Genomic DNA, 14,149 nt, shown 5'->3' on the forward strand with positions numbered 1-14,149 from the left:
GGAAGAGTGCCACACATGCAGCGGTGGAAGAGGGTATGGCTGCAGTTTCTGCGTACCGTGTGAGATGGTCCACACAAACGATTATCCAACGGTTCTTATTGTTAGATAATGGGAATGGACCCATAAGGTCAATGTCTACTTGCTCGAAAGGTGTACTGGGCGGTTTCAATGGCTGCAGGGGACCTGGTACAGCGGTGGTTGGTCGCTTGTGATGTTGACACGTTTCACAGCTAGCGACATAGTGTTTGGTTGTCTGGTACATGTTGGGCCAGTAAAATCGCTCTTGCGTGCGGTGTAGCGTTCGCACGAAACCGAAATGACCAGATGTCGCATCGTCATGCATGGCGCGTAAGACGTCGGAGCGGAGACTCTCGGGAAAAACTAGAAGAAAACGTGCTCCATTCCCGGAGTAATTGTTCTTATAGAGCAACTCATCACGAATGGTGAAGCGACCGCTGCCTTGAGAAGTACGAGCGGCGGCAAACAGCGGATCCAGGTTGAGGTCATTGCGTTGCTCTCTCTGAAAGTCTGCCGCGTCGGGGAACGTATGAGTAATGGCAGCGAGATAGTCATCAAAATTCTCAGCTTCGCAGTCGGAAGTCGCAAGAGGAATGCGAGAAAGGCAGTCTGCGTCGGCATGACGACGTCCGCTCTTGTATGACACCACGAAGTCATATTCCTGAAGGCACAGCGCCCAGCGTGCGAGTCGACCTGAGGGATCACGCAAGCCAACCAGCCAGCATAAAGAGTGATGATCGGTGACTATCTTAAATGGTCTTCCGTAAAGATAACATCGAAATTTCTGCACGGCGAAAACAGCTGCCAGGCATTCCTGCTCCGTAACCGTATAATTGCGCTCCGACTTGCTCAGACAACGGCTGGCATATGCGACGACATTTTCGGCGTTGTTGTGACGTTGTACAAGTACCGCTCCTATTCCGATTCCACTAGCATCGGTGTGCACTTCAGTCGGGCAAGATGGGTCGAACTGACGCAAGAGGGGTGCTGACGTTAGTATAAACTTTAGTTGCGAGAATGATGCGTCACACTCCGGTGTCCATGTGAAGGCTACATCCTGTCGCAGAATAGATGTCAACGGGTGAGCAATATCGGCAAATCGGGGTACAAAACGACGAAAATAGGAACATAGACCAATGAAGGAGCGAAGTTCTCGTGCTGTCTGTGGTGGTTTGAAGGAGCTGACTGCTTCAATCTTACGAGGATCGGGTCTGACGCCATCCTTGTCGACTAGATGTCCTAGAACCAATGTTTGACGCTCGCCAAACCGACACTTTTTTTAGTTTAAAACTAGTCCAGCTTTCTCGATGCAACTCAGAACAAGACTCAGGCGGGCGTTATGTTCTTCCAACGTGCGGCCGAAGATTACAACATCATCCAAGTAACACATGCATATTTCCCACTTTAGGCCACGTAATATATTGTATCCATGAATCTTTCGAAGGTGGCGGGAGCATTACAGAGGCCAAAAGGCATAACATTAAATTCGAATAAGCCATCTGGGGTCACGAATGCGGTCTTTTCCTTGTCTTTAGGTTCCATAGGTATTTGCCAATATCCCGATCGTAGATCAAGCGTCGAAAAATAAGAAGCAGCGTGCAAGTAAGCAATCGATGACGTCGTCGATTCGCGGTAGTGGGTAGACATCCTTCTTCGTCACAGCGTTTAGGCGTCTGTAATCTACGCAGAATCTCCAGGAGCCATCTTTCTTCCGGACGAGGATTACTGGAGCTGCCCATGGGCTGGACGACTCTTGAACAACACCTTTTTTCATCATTTCCTTAACTTGTTCTGCGATAACCTTGCGCTCGGAGGATGACACGCGGTAGGGCTTCTGGCGAATGGGGTGTGCTGAGCCGGTATCTATTCTGTGGCGAGCTCGTGATGATGGCAAATCAAGTGGCGCATCTCCGTGAGTAAAATCAAATGCAGCAACATGTCGGGACAGGACTTGTACCAATGCTTGACGCTCAGATGTGCAGAGCGCCTTGCTGATCATACCGAGAATCAGCTCTTCAAAAGGGCGATAATCGCAATACATCGTGTTTCTCCACCCGCTTTGACAGTTCTAATTTTATGGCTTGCATTGCCATTCTATATATCATCGACGTTACTGTAACTGGCCTGTACGAGCTCGAATTATCCTTATCTCCTTTGCCTTTGTAGATGAGATTCATCTTGCTTTCACGCCATCCAACAGGAATTTTCTTTGTTCTAATCACTTGCTCTATGGCATTAGTCAGCAGTGCCTTGCTTTTTGTACTGGGGTTTTTGATTAGCTGTATTGGGATTTCATCGGGTCCTCCTGCCGTGTTGTTAGGGACATTTTCTGCTGCCTTTTTCCAATAAAAGCTTTCTATGCTAAATTTTGATCTCTCTGGCCTCTCTGCTGTTGCTGGATCTGTTGTCTGAACTACGCTTTTTCTCGTACCGAAGTTATCCCTAATAACGTCTGTGATGTACCGCAGCGCATCGTCTCCTTCGTAGATGTTACCGTCTTCATCCCTTATAGCCGTTTGCGAGTTTTTAGTTGGAGCTTCGAGTGCTTTTATATGGTTCCAGAATCTTTTTGGGGCGCCTTTGTCTCTATTGTGAATATTATGCACCCAACGTTCACTTGCGCATTTAATTTTCTCTTGCAAGAGCTCACTCGCAACCCTTTTATTTTCTCGGTATGTATTCCATCTAAGGAGCACCTCTTCTTCTTGTAATCCCAACTTTTTGGCTTCTCGATGAGCCCTAGATGTCTCTTTACGCTCTTCCATAGCTTGTTTAATTTCCTTGTTCCACCACTTACGTGGTTTCCTCTTTCCAATCCAACAATTGTTTTGCCGTGTCCGCCTTATTTCATGCTGCATAACGTCCACCAGTTCCTTATATTCCCAGACCTGCTGTATAGGAAAAGCCTCAATTTTCTTCTCTATGTTGTTTGCGATCTCTGTTATTTGCTCGTCGTTCATTTTTAAAAACTCAGGCTATTGGTTCATGTTCTGCGCTGGTATCTCGCCCAAACTTTAATGCTAAACGTCTATGATCGCTTCCCAGGCTATTTTTTCCATTTTCGTCTATTATCATTTGGTCTATATAGTTGTTCGTAGACCATTTCTGAGACTAAGGCGTAGTCGATACATGACTGCTTGTTTCCTCATTGCCACGTTACCTGTCCATGACACTTATTCTCCCTGTTAACTACTACTGACCCTTTTCGCGGCGATCTCGTGGGCGCTGCCATGTTTGATCACGTGGTAACGCGTACGTCCATTGCTTGCCTCAACTGCCTCCGTTGCCTCCGTGTTTGCAATGGATGTGTATGACGCCGCTGCTCCTTAACAAACCTCTATTTCGGGAGATATCGTAGACGGTGACTGGGTGGACGACATGAAGCTTTGGCCGCAGCTTCAGAGAACGTTCAAAGGCGATTTCGGCGCTGATTAAGCTATGTTCAAACGGCGCGAGCAGCGTATACGGTGCTTGCTCTAAAAGCGGGGCTAAATAAGTATTCGAAGCTATCCAAGCTTCCCGCTCATGAATTGAATCAGAATTATGGTGTTTGGTCTTCGTTGTTTATTTGGCAAATATTTTGAAGCAGCAGCTTGTCACGTTTCTGACTCAGTTTCCTTGGTGTGGTCACTATCTGATTATTTTCTGCCTAATTGCTCACGGGTGCGCTCAGTTCCGATGGATTTGTTCTTGCTGCTCACAAAGCTTAATTGAAACGTAGCTGCTTTGTACATTGTAATACCTTTTAGCAAAGATGTATTATCGCTACTAACTAGCTTACTCTTGTGGACCTTCACGAAACATTCCGCTTCGACCATTCGTGCGCTGTAGGTGTAGTCCGTCATTTATTGTGCGTATATAGTGCGCATATATTCAAGTGTGCACCCATAGACTTATTCTTGAGATGTTGGAGATAGAGTGGGCGTAGTTGCCGTGCCAGTTGCGGTAGATGGGTGTAGATATTGTGCGCGAAATTGTTTAATGAGCGGTACTCACTCTCGCCAACGTTCCGGGGCTTAAGCCCTTTGAAGGTTAGCAATACAACACTGGTGGATGAGCAAATTTATGTATCCTCGAGGAAAGCCGTACATCTCGAAGTGCCGGTAACACTTATGGATAGTTGGCACAGCGGTCCGCGAACTTAGCCACACAGATTCATTCGATTCCTTAATACACGTCATTATTTTGCAGCCAACTACTGCACACGTCTTCAATCCAAATGATTCAATCCAGTATGACTGGAGCACAGTGCGTTAGCGAAAACTCGGTTGCATTTCCGATAGCTGATCGCACAGAATCAAGGTAGAAGCGGTAATGGTGTCGTGCTCGTGCGCCGTCGCTGAGGCGACGTATGGCGCGCCGCCATAAGCGCCATCTCGTTTCTCTAGAACAAATTGCTCCGCGAAAAGGGTCAATAAGGTTCTGTTCATCACACAGATCCAGCACTAGAGAGCCGTTGTAATCAGTATATCCGTCTAAATCGTCCATGTGTGCGTTCATAACTCCCACTAATATCACCTGGCCCGATTTACTGAACCCATTAATATCGCTTCTAATGCAATCAACTAATTCCTTATTTTTTTTCTCTGCTATCAATACCTGTCCATAGGTAAGCTACTCCCAGCCACGTCTTTTACCTTGCCATGTGCCGCTAATCCATATATCATTGATCTTTACATGCCTCGATCGCTTACCCTTCGCCACTTCAGTCCTCGCCTAATTAGTACGCCTCCGCCTTTCCTTGACCCGGTCATTCTGTTGCACCCTTCCCATACAAAATTGTCATTAACAGGCGGCTGCTCCAAATCTCGTAGATGCATTTCGGTCAAGGCGTACACGCTAATCGCTTCATCATTCAGCTGCGTTTGAATTTCCAGCCATTTTTCCTGCTTGCGACCACCCTGCATGTTAATGTAGCAAATTTTACCTTCTCTATTCTTATCCTTCCTGCGTCTTTTTCTGACTCCTAGTCGTCTAATTCTGCCCTTTACTGGTGGTTCGCTACGTTCAATACTTAATCATGCTTCCTGATTGCCTGGGGCCCGCCTAAAAAAGCTACAGCTCGCGCCGCGAATCGACGTCCGACCGGTGTTGCTACACTGTCACTAAAATGTATCCCGTCCCGCAAAAGCGCCTTCGCGGCCTGCTCGGTGCACTTCTCGCTTGATGTCAATGACCGTAAAATTCATTGCTTTAGCTAGAGTCCAAATTTCCCTGTTTACTGCAAGAACTCCCCTTTCAATTTCATAACCTTGCCTTTCAACCTCTGGCACCGTGCACACCGCGATCTGCACTTCCTTTGAAACATTCCGCAGGATGGATGGATGGATGGATGGATGGATAGATGGATGAGGCTGAACCCTTTAAATCGGGCGGTGGCATACGCCACCTAGCCATGACTATGAACATATTTTGTACTTTGTGGTGGGTGAAATTTCACCCCTGCCTTGATTTCATCCACCAATCAGATAACCTCTGTTTGGTTATTTCTACCCGCTTAAAGTCTATTTTGCCTTCACTGTCCCTAAACCCCAATGCTTTGAAAAAATCAGCCCCGTTGCTTTGCACTGTAGGGTTAAGCCCTTAAAGTATGTGGTTTTCAGCCGTTTCCTCTTCTTCTCCACACGCACAGCACAACGTGTCATACCAGGTGAAAGGCGCAGCAGCGCCACCTGTGCGTTTCTGGGAGAAATGCTTCACCGCGGAGCCTACCCACGGCCCACTACCCCTAATCTAGTACACTAAATACTACGGTGGTTAGATTGCTGGTGTGCCGACCGGCATAGTTCACTGCTTCTCTGCACACGGCCGGGCTCGACTGGCGCGCGCGTTCGCTTCTTACGGCCTTCGCATCGAGGCTAGTTCATGCCTATCGCCGCTGCTTGGAGGGGGGCGCTGCGACCCTACCCTGCTTTAACCCTGCTCAGCTGCTCCCAACCGATCTGTGCAGCGCGCGCAACGCTGGAAGATTGGGTCGGGCGCGCATCTTACCTGACCGTCCATTCAAGAACAAGTCGCATAATTGTAGAGGACGCGTAAATGGTTCATCTCGGCTTCTTATATATGGATGTAGTGTAACTGTAATAATACATCGAGCTTCTTTAATTTCACTGAGGATGCATGCGCCGGGAGAACAGCTCTCCGCCATCAAATGCATTTTGAGGAATGAAAATAAATATTTATTGCTCGTATGCACTTACAATGGTTGCCATACTTTCAGACGAAAACTCTTGCGGACACAGTAGCTCACAAATGTGTCTTATTCACAATTACAAGCTAAAGTGTTTCCTTGGCGGCTTGTGTACATAGGCCGAAGGCTTGTCGTTTTCGTCAGTCAGTTGGTTGGACTGATTTACAAGGAGTATCCTCAGAAACTTCTCGGCAAGTAGATTTGCGGATCGTATCGCATGACTGTCGTCAACACCTTCAGGGCAGCTCAAGATCGGAGCCCGTTGTAAATAGGGCTGCACTGCTCTTTCGAGTACTTCTAGTACATTCCTGCGTGGCAGGTGTTCGGAGGCTTTCTTGAAAAAAAAACTCTATTATTTATTTATTTTTATTTTATAAATACTGCAATCACCATGCGGTGATTTTAGCATGATGGTACAAGCATAACGAATACATTGGTATGTACAGAAAATCCACAGGTTAATAAAGAAAACTGATATTCGAATAAATACAAAGCGTACAGGTTGGGCACACGCAACGTTACACTGAAGAAGTAAAACACTGTCACTGCAAACATGGCACAAATAAAATAATGTCACTGTAAACATGATAAAAAAAAGTTAATGTCGGCGCAGATATCGAGACGACGTCATTTTTAGCTGGTTTCAGTCCACTATTGTGCGCGGAAAAAAAGAATACTTAAAAGAGTAGCTGCGTGAGGAAAAAGGAGTTATACTGAAATTATGTATTTGCCGAGTAGCGTATCCGGGGGAGAAGGCTACGATCTTTGTTATGTCCATCTTATAATTCCCCTTTATTAGTTGATGCTATCTTGTCCATAAGCGCTAGAAACTCGGGCTAGAAATTCATTGCTTGGGAACTGGTGAAAAGAAACACCGGGTGTTTTCCCGGAACGTGACTTGCAATACGGAAGACAGCAATACACCATCACACAGCAGTTATATACCGATGTGCAATGAACGGCGCCATGTCTTGGATGTGGCCGCGCGTACTAAAGGCTGTACGACCGTCTTCAGGAGCCCAAAAATTACTTCATATTTAACAACACTGACAGAGCACCGAATAAAATGCGAGGGAAAACGATCTTGCGAGCGCGAAGGCAAGCGCATGCACGCGCAGCAGGGGAGGAAGGGTCAGGGTCGCAGTGCCTCTACCGCCGACGGGTGGCGAAACGTGCTGAGAAACTCTCCCATTGTTTCTCCGACGGGTGAGAAGGCCGTAAAGGCCCAACCGCATGCACGCGATATTCAAGCGACAGCGACAAGCGACGCGACAGGCACACCCTGTCGCGCTGTCGTGTCGCGGCGTGGAGCAACCGCATAAGAAGCGAGCGCGCGCGCCAGTCGAGCCCGGCCGTGCTCTGCATCATGACAGCAGGAGTGGCGCTGCGGTCAGAGGTTTGCCGTGAAGCGCGCGTCGTCTGCTACTGAGAGTGTTGTTATTGCGCGCCTGTTATATTTAAGATAATAGGTTTTATTGCGATAGCAATTATATGGACACTCCAAAGCGGATTTCTGCCGTCGGCGTCGCCGTCGCCGTGAGGTTCCGTATGACGTCAACGGCGATGAAATCATCGCCGCGCTCCGGACGCTGTATGTGCGAGTGAAAGGGCGCGAGGGACGCACGCTTTCACAGGGAGCAAACGCGCGTTCTGCGCCGTGCTCCCTGAAGGGCTGCAGAATTAAGCGTCTCCTTCCTCCTTTCCATATATAGAGAGTAAACGCGACGTTTTCTGTCGCGCAAAAGGCTGTGGGGGGGGGGGGGAGGGAGAGAGAGAGGGGAGGCGACGTTTAGCTGCGGCACCAAATGCGTATTTATATAAAAACGCCGCGCGCGTTCAGTGCGAACGCGGGCAAAACGCTGACGGCGTCGACAACAGTTCTGCGCGTTGCTGGTGCTGCTGCATGTCCAAGTTTATACAGCTGATAAAATTACTATTCTTACTTCGTATAGCTCTCTACTAAGTTGCTATCGCAATTGATGCTTCGCCTTTCGGGTGAAACTGCGACAATTTTTTTCACAGTAAAACCTGAAAGAAAATGGTTAAATTATGTTGAGAGAGTGCTTAACAGTGCGATGTTTCTTGTTGCAATGAGTAATTTTCAAAAGCGGTCATTTATATCGTCTGTTAACACGCTCACTTCACAGAGCACTGCGCTCGCAGTCATGATAGTTCTCCGAGTTCTTGTAATTTCCTTAGACATTTAAGGAGCGAAGTGAAGACTGTGGGTGATGAACGTGAATACCAAGCTCGTGAGACTCCAGGACAGAGTGAAAGTGTTCCTGCACAGAAGAAAACAAGCCGGAAGTGCACCATTTACACTGTGCCAAACTGTAAGTTCGGCTACAAACATACAAGCCACGCGCGAAAGAATCATTGGTTTCGATGCGCTGAGACCCAGAACTTTCCGAGAGACGTGAGCTTGCCCTTCGCCGTGCTGAACAAATGTTTCAACCGCATTAGTCATGTGCCAGCGCCACTTCAAGGAGCCTGTAATCGAGCGTATGACCAGCAGGAAGATTTTGCAGATTCCGATGGCGTACGTATGTTAAAGTGACACTTCCTTCGTTGCTACCCGACGCTGCGCCTTACATATTCAAGAAAATTTCTAGAAAAAGAACAAGCGAGGCTCCAACGGCATGTCGGCGGTTGAAATAATCCGGAAGGGACAGCGAGCCAAACCAATGCCTCCTCAGGAGACATTGGCCAAACTTACACGCGCTCCAAGCAAATAGGATGCGAATAGAAATGTCGCGTGTTCTACAGGTGAAGAATGAGTATTTGTAGACAAGTGAAGAAATGAACCTGCTGAAAGACGGCCGACCAATTTTTTGTGTGTGCAACAAATTCAGCTTCAAGTGCAACGGCCGCGGTTTACAACGCAACGACTGGCAGATATGCCCTGCCGCTGGCATTTTTTTTCCCTTTCGCCAGCTGAAGCGTTCAGGAGTCATCAGTTGTGAGCGGCTTAAAATCGAAATTACGAAGAGCATCATCAAGCTAATACATTTCTCGCCTGCACTTCCTTGTGACGACCAAAACTCCGCTCCTGAGCGTACTCCAGAAAAGAAAAAGCACCTTACGCTGCGGCTACGCTATGTGCATTTTGAGCGCTGTGATGCAGTGTAGTGTTTCATTTAAAGCCATAGTTGCAATAAAAGCTTGGTGTATGTTGCTGCATCGTTTGCGTGTGTGACCGAAGAATTACCTAAATTATTATTGCATTCAAATATACATATATACGATCTTCACGAGTACAAACTATGATTTTTCGTGCTATGCAAGCTACTGCTCTCATCATACATAATCGCTCAACGTAAGATCTTTTTTTCTTCATCACGAACAAGTTTATAATATATTTTATAAATTTATAATAACCTCAATACAGTCAAGGAAATTGAACCAAAGAATTTTAGTTGTACGAATATCAATATTCATGCCATTGTGTTTTACACCCCTTCAAGCCAAAGCATTTCTCTTGCGCATTCCGTGGTATAAGAATATGCCCTGCTCGTTCGCGTACAGCCCCTATATACTACTGCACACATCTATTCTGCAAAGCAAACTTCGCCTTTCTCGCTTTAGAAGAACTGATGAAGGACTATTTCGTCCATGTAGAATTCGCACTTCTCCTCGTAGACTCAAGTTTAATGTGTTTACCGAACTAAACAGCGGTAATAGCTATCTCAAACGGGGAAGCAAACAGGTGACGGAAAAGGCAAGTACGTTACCTTGGCAAGTGACAGAGCTCTGCTGCTTTCAGAAATTTGTAACTGTCTACTATGCCACTGTGAATGTGGTTTTTAGTTTAAATACGATGGTAAATATGCCGCAGTTGCAATGTAATGTGGCCGCAGCAGCAGACGACGCGCGCCGCCTGCGACAAACCCCCGACCGCAGCGCCAATTTTGTCGTCATCATGCGGAGAAGCGCTGAACTACGCTTCGTACCCGGCACCTGAGCGTCGCCCCCGAGGGCTCCGATGTCGCTGCGCATGCGTGAGCTGAGAGAAGGTGAGAAAGGAGAACAAATCTCCTTTGCCGGATGTGACGTCACATTATTGTTTGTTTTTTTGCTTTTTGAAATAGCTACTCTCGAACTCAGACACTATGGTTCGCGCCTCGTTCGCGCGCGCATTGTGAGCATTCAAGTTTCGTTTTTTGCACTTGCTTAGTAGCTGAAATTACGGACATTGCCTCGTTCGCGCGCGCATTGTGAGCATTCAAGTTTCGTTTTTTGCACTTGCTTAGTAGCTGAAATTGCGGACATTGCAGGGTTGGGCTTGATGACATTTGTTGCTCAGCTGCCGCGACACATTTGGAGCAAAGGTGAGTGTCGTGCGATTGCCCGTTCTCTAGCTGACACTCGAAATTCGAAGGAGCACGAAACGGTTGTCGCAGGTCTCGTAGTGATCGCAGGATAATTTATTCGTTCGTGCCTTCAACAAGTACTATCACAGTTCCTACGCGTTACCCCGATGTAAAACGAACGGCGGAAGCGTTCACGCGCCGGAAAATGTATGCACTCAACTAGCTCTATCGGTGAATGCCGTCCTTTGGTATATATCTCGTGCGTAGGTCTTTGTTTCTCCATCTCTATGGGATGACTACGCTATGCGCCTCTTATTTACCCATGCAATTCAATTACCTTGCTGCTGCATTCAATTACCTTGCTCACTGCTTGCGCTGACCGCGGTAGGTGCGTCAGAGGCTTTCATTTGTTGCAGTGAGATAAAGAAAGCGTATTTCTTTCACTTACAGCTTCTTAGCAACTCTTTTGAGAGCCGTGGAGTTAAATCATGCAATGTGTACGTTGTGAGCAAGCTGTTAACCAAACCCGCTTTACTGCTGCTGTCGCTTTTACGGGCACCTTCAAAATTAAACATATATGAGTGTATGAATTCAGCTCACCTTTCTATACACATCCGTTGCTTTCGTTGTTCGTAGATCATGTGCGTACCTTTGCAACCGTAATCGACATTGTAAAAACAGCAGGAAGGCAGATGACACAAATACTGTGTCCGCCTTAATTGTTGTCTGTGCTGTTTTTATAATGTAAACAACTCCACACACTTGCTGTTTACACCAAAACAATCTTGATATATTTTTTTTTTCTTGTAGGAGGATTTGCTTCTAACTGCGGCAGTGACGTTGTGTATTGTCCTCAGGAACGCTTGCGGTGTGCACATTTGTCTAATTTGTTTCACTGTGCTGCTGCTGTCTTTACAGCTTCTGCTTATTTCCTTTGGCCGCACCTTATATTTGTTGTCTTTGTCAACATCTGACCTGTTTCTGCCTTGTTGAAAGCAAGTGGCCACAAGTACTGCTTAGTTTGCTCAGTCTAAACCTGGTATGTATATCTATTTGCTAAGGGCATGCTTCTGCTCCTTTAAAGGTTGCTTTAACTAATAGTGGTTTGAGTCATTGTGTATGACACCAGATAATTATTGTTCTAAAATGGTGGCAAAGCTTGTCCGTGCACAGACTTAAAGTATGGAGATGCTAAACATTAAAATGTTCCAAGTTGCCACAAAGTATTACACGCATTTAAATTTGCAGTCGCAAAAGACGTACTAAAAGTATAATCCACAAAATTTGCTTCGAGGTGTCTTGAGACAATGAATTGTAGAGAAAGAATTCTATTGTGAGTTGCCAATGCTTGTCGTGAGCTCTAGCCCATTTTTCTATGCAGCCACTGTTGCTTCGTTGTCTAGCTTGTTACTAACAAGAAATTGAGCTCCGTGGTTCCCCTGATTTTTGTAGCTCATAAAATGCCTCGACATTGGCAGCCTTAGTGCCTCAAGGTAGAACACGAGTGTTCATTGGCCAGTTGCCTGCTTTTAAGATAATGTTGTATTTAATGTCAGGGGTTTAAAGGATACTTCACATCTGCCATCATGGCTGTTAGTTCTGCTGTCTAGCACTTCCAGGACAAAGTTTGGTACACATGTGAAACTATCCAAGAAAATGGACATTGGGACAACTGCTGACGTAGCTCACTTGGTAGAGCATCGCAAGCGCAAAGCAGAAAATGTTGGTTAAACTCCAACCAGCAGCAAGTTGTCTCTTAATGCAAAGCATTATCATGATCTATTTTCGAATTTCTTAGTACACCTGCCCAGGTAGCTTCATTAATAATTAGTAATGCTCCTGATGGTGGGTATTGAACGCGAGTCCCTAGTGCAGCAGCCCAATTATTTGCCCATTAGGCTACAGATGCATGCATAGCTCGCCAGATTAACCGCACTGGTTCTCTCGTAGCAGCTAATGCTTTCAGGTGTTATGTGACACTCGCAGAGTTTGGGATTCACCCGTTTCAGCTCATATGCAACATATAAAGCAGGTGTTGTGTTTGCTTTGGTGACGCGTTGTGCGTGCAATTGTTTTTGGTTTCTCTATTTTGGTGTATTGTGCTTTGTATTCGATATGGTGCTGGGCATTACCTCAATCACAGCTTCGATGCTGTGCCCAAAGAAAAAAACATTTGTAAGCAGGTGCTCGAGTGACGTGAAGCTCACTCTCCCTCATTCTCTCTTGCAGGTAGTGCATCCAGTTTAGCGCCGTGCACATGTGTACGGACGCGTGCACGGACGTAACGCTGCTGCCCATCGCGAGTCGTAAGCGAAAAAAAAAGGCCGACTGAAAAAAAACAACAAGAAATATAATAAGCTGCACGATCAACAGATTTTTGAAGAGACCGTTTCAACAGAGATATCTGAAGCAGATCGTTATTGGACATGAAGAAATGTGCAGTGGATAACAGCAAAACATGTGGTAACCGACTGACTGACGGTAGTAAGGCTCACAGCCTAAGTTTTTCACTATTTACACCGATAATGTAGCACGTATTTGCGCAATTAAATCACCTGCTATGCGCAGCAACCGCACTCAATTGAAGCCGCCAACGCAGCGATGCACCATTTGCTATTTCAGGATCACGAAAAACAATGTATTCACCGAAGTACAGCGGCGGTTGACCTGTCGGCAAGCTGTGAATTCACATATGGCGAAAGCAAATGTCACGGAGTCCAAGCCCACGAAACTGCGCTCGCAAGAATATCGCGCACGCTTGGGCCTTTCCGACATGCACAATAGCGCACGCAGAGCGTGGTGCAGCCGACACCCGACATTCGTGACCGATTTACGTTCGAGAGTAGCTATTTCAAAAAGCAAACAAACAAAAAAAGAAACAATGTGACGTCGCATCCGGCAAAGGAGAGTTGTTCTCCTTTCTCACCTTCTCTCAGCTCACGCATGCGCAGCGACATCGGAGCCCTCGGGGGCGACGTTCAGGTGTACCCGGCGGCCGGCACACCCACGGACGGTTTAAGGCCTGTACACGCTCAAGCCGCACATCGCCGCAAGCCGCACCGCATGCTGGCGGTTCAGTGGTAGCGGGCGGTTGGAGCAACCGGGCACAAAATTCGATTCACGCTGGGACCGGCGCGAGCGGTGCCGTACGCATGCGCCCTCTGGCTGGCAAAACAGATAACCAGCGACTGGCAACATGCAACAGCGCGGTCGCAGCGTTTGTGTGCTGGCGACCAGCAAAATTTTGGCCCGAGCCAGGATTTTGTTATTACGTTTGTTTCTTATTAGGTAATTTTCTGATTAGTGAGCTCGAGCGGTTCGCATGTGCCGGCATCCGCACTCCGATTCGGGGCCGCGACGTATGTTAAGAGCCGGCAACCGAGAGGCGGGGCAAAGATGTTCTAAGTCGGCAACTATCGTCAACAGCAGACGACACTGGCATATTTTTGTTGGCGTGGGTTCAAGCTTCCGCGTCACGGCGAAAACGCAAAACTCTTGCACTGTCATACTCTGTTGACTGCATGTGTCGTATTGGCGCGCTGAGCCACCTCTCGAACACTATGCAGTTATCTTACCTGCGCCTTTTTTTTTTTCGTTTTCCTTTCTTTCTTTTTTTTTTTTTAAATCATTG

General features: G+C 46.9%; 1 long non-coding RNA gene across 1 annotated transcript; it reads left to right on the forward strand.

The window, feature by feature from the left end:
• The first annotated feature begins 10,383 nt into the window (after nt 1-10,383).
• LOC119450787 (uncharacterized) lies at nt 10,384-13,471 on the forward strand. Its single transcript, XR_005191503.2, has 3 exons — nt 10,384-10,536; nt 11,437-11,557; nt 12,748-13,471. It is a non-coding gene; the product is annotated as an uncharacterized LOC119450787 (long non-coding RNA).
• The last annotated feature ends 678 nt before the right edge of the window (nt 13,472-14,149 follow it).

The sequence above is a fragment of the Dermacentor silvarum genome, chromosome 1 (genome assembly GCF_013339745.2).
Source record: "Dermacentor silvarum isolate Dsil-2018 chromosome 1, BIME_Dsil_1.4, whole genome shotgun sequence".
NCBI classification, from domain to species: Eukaryota; Metazoa; Arthropoda; class Arachnida; order Ixodida; family Ixodidae; genus Dermacentor; species Dermacentor silvarum.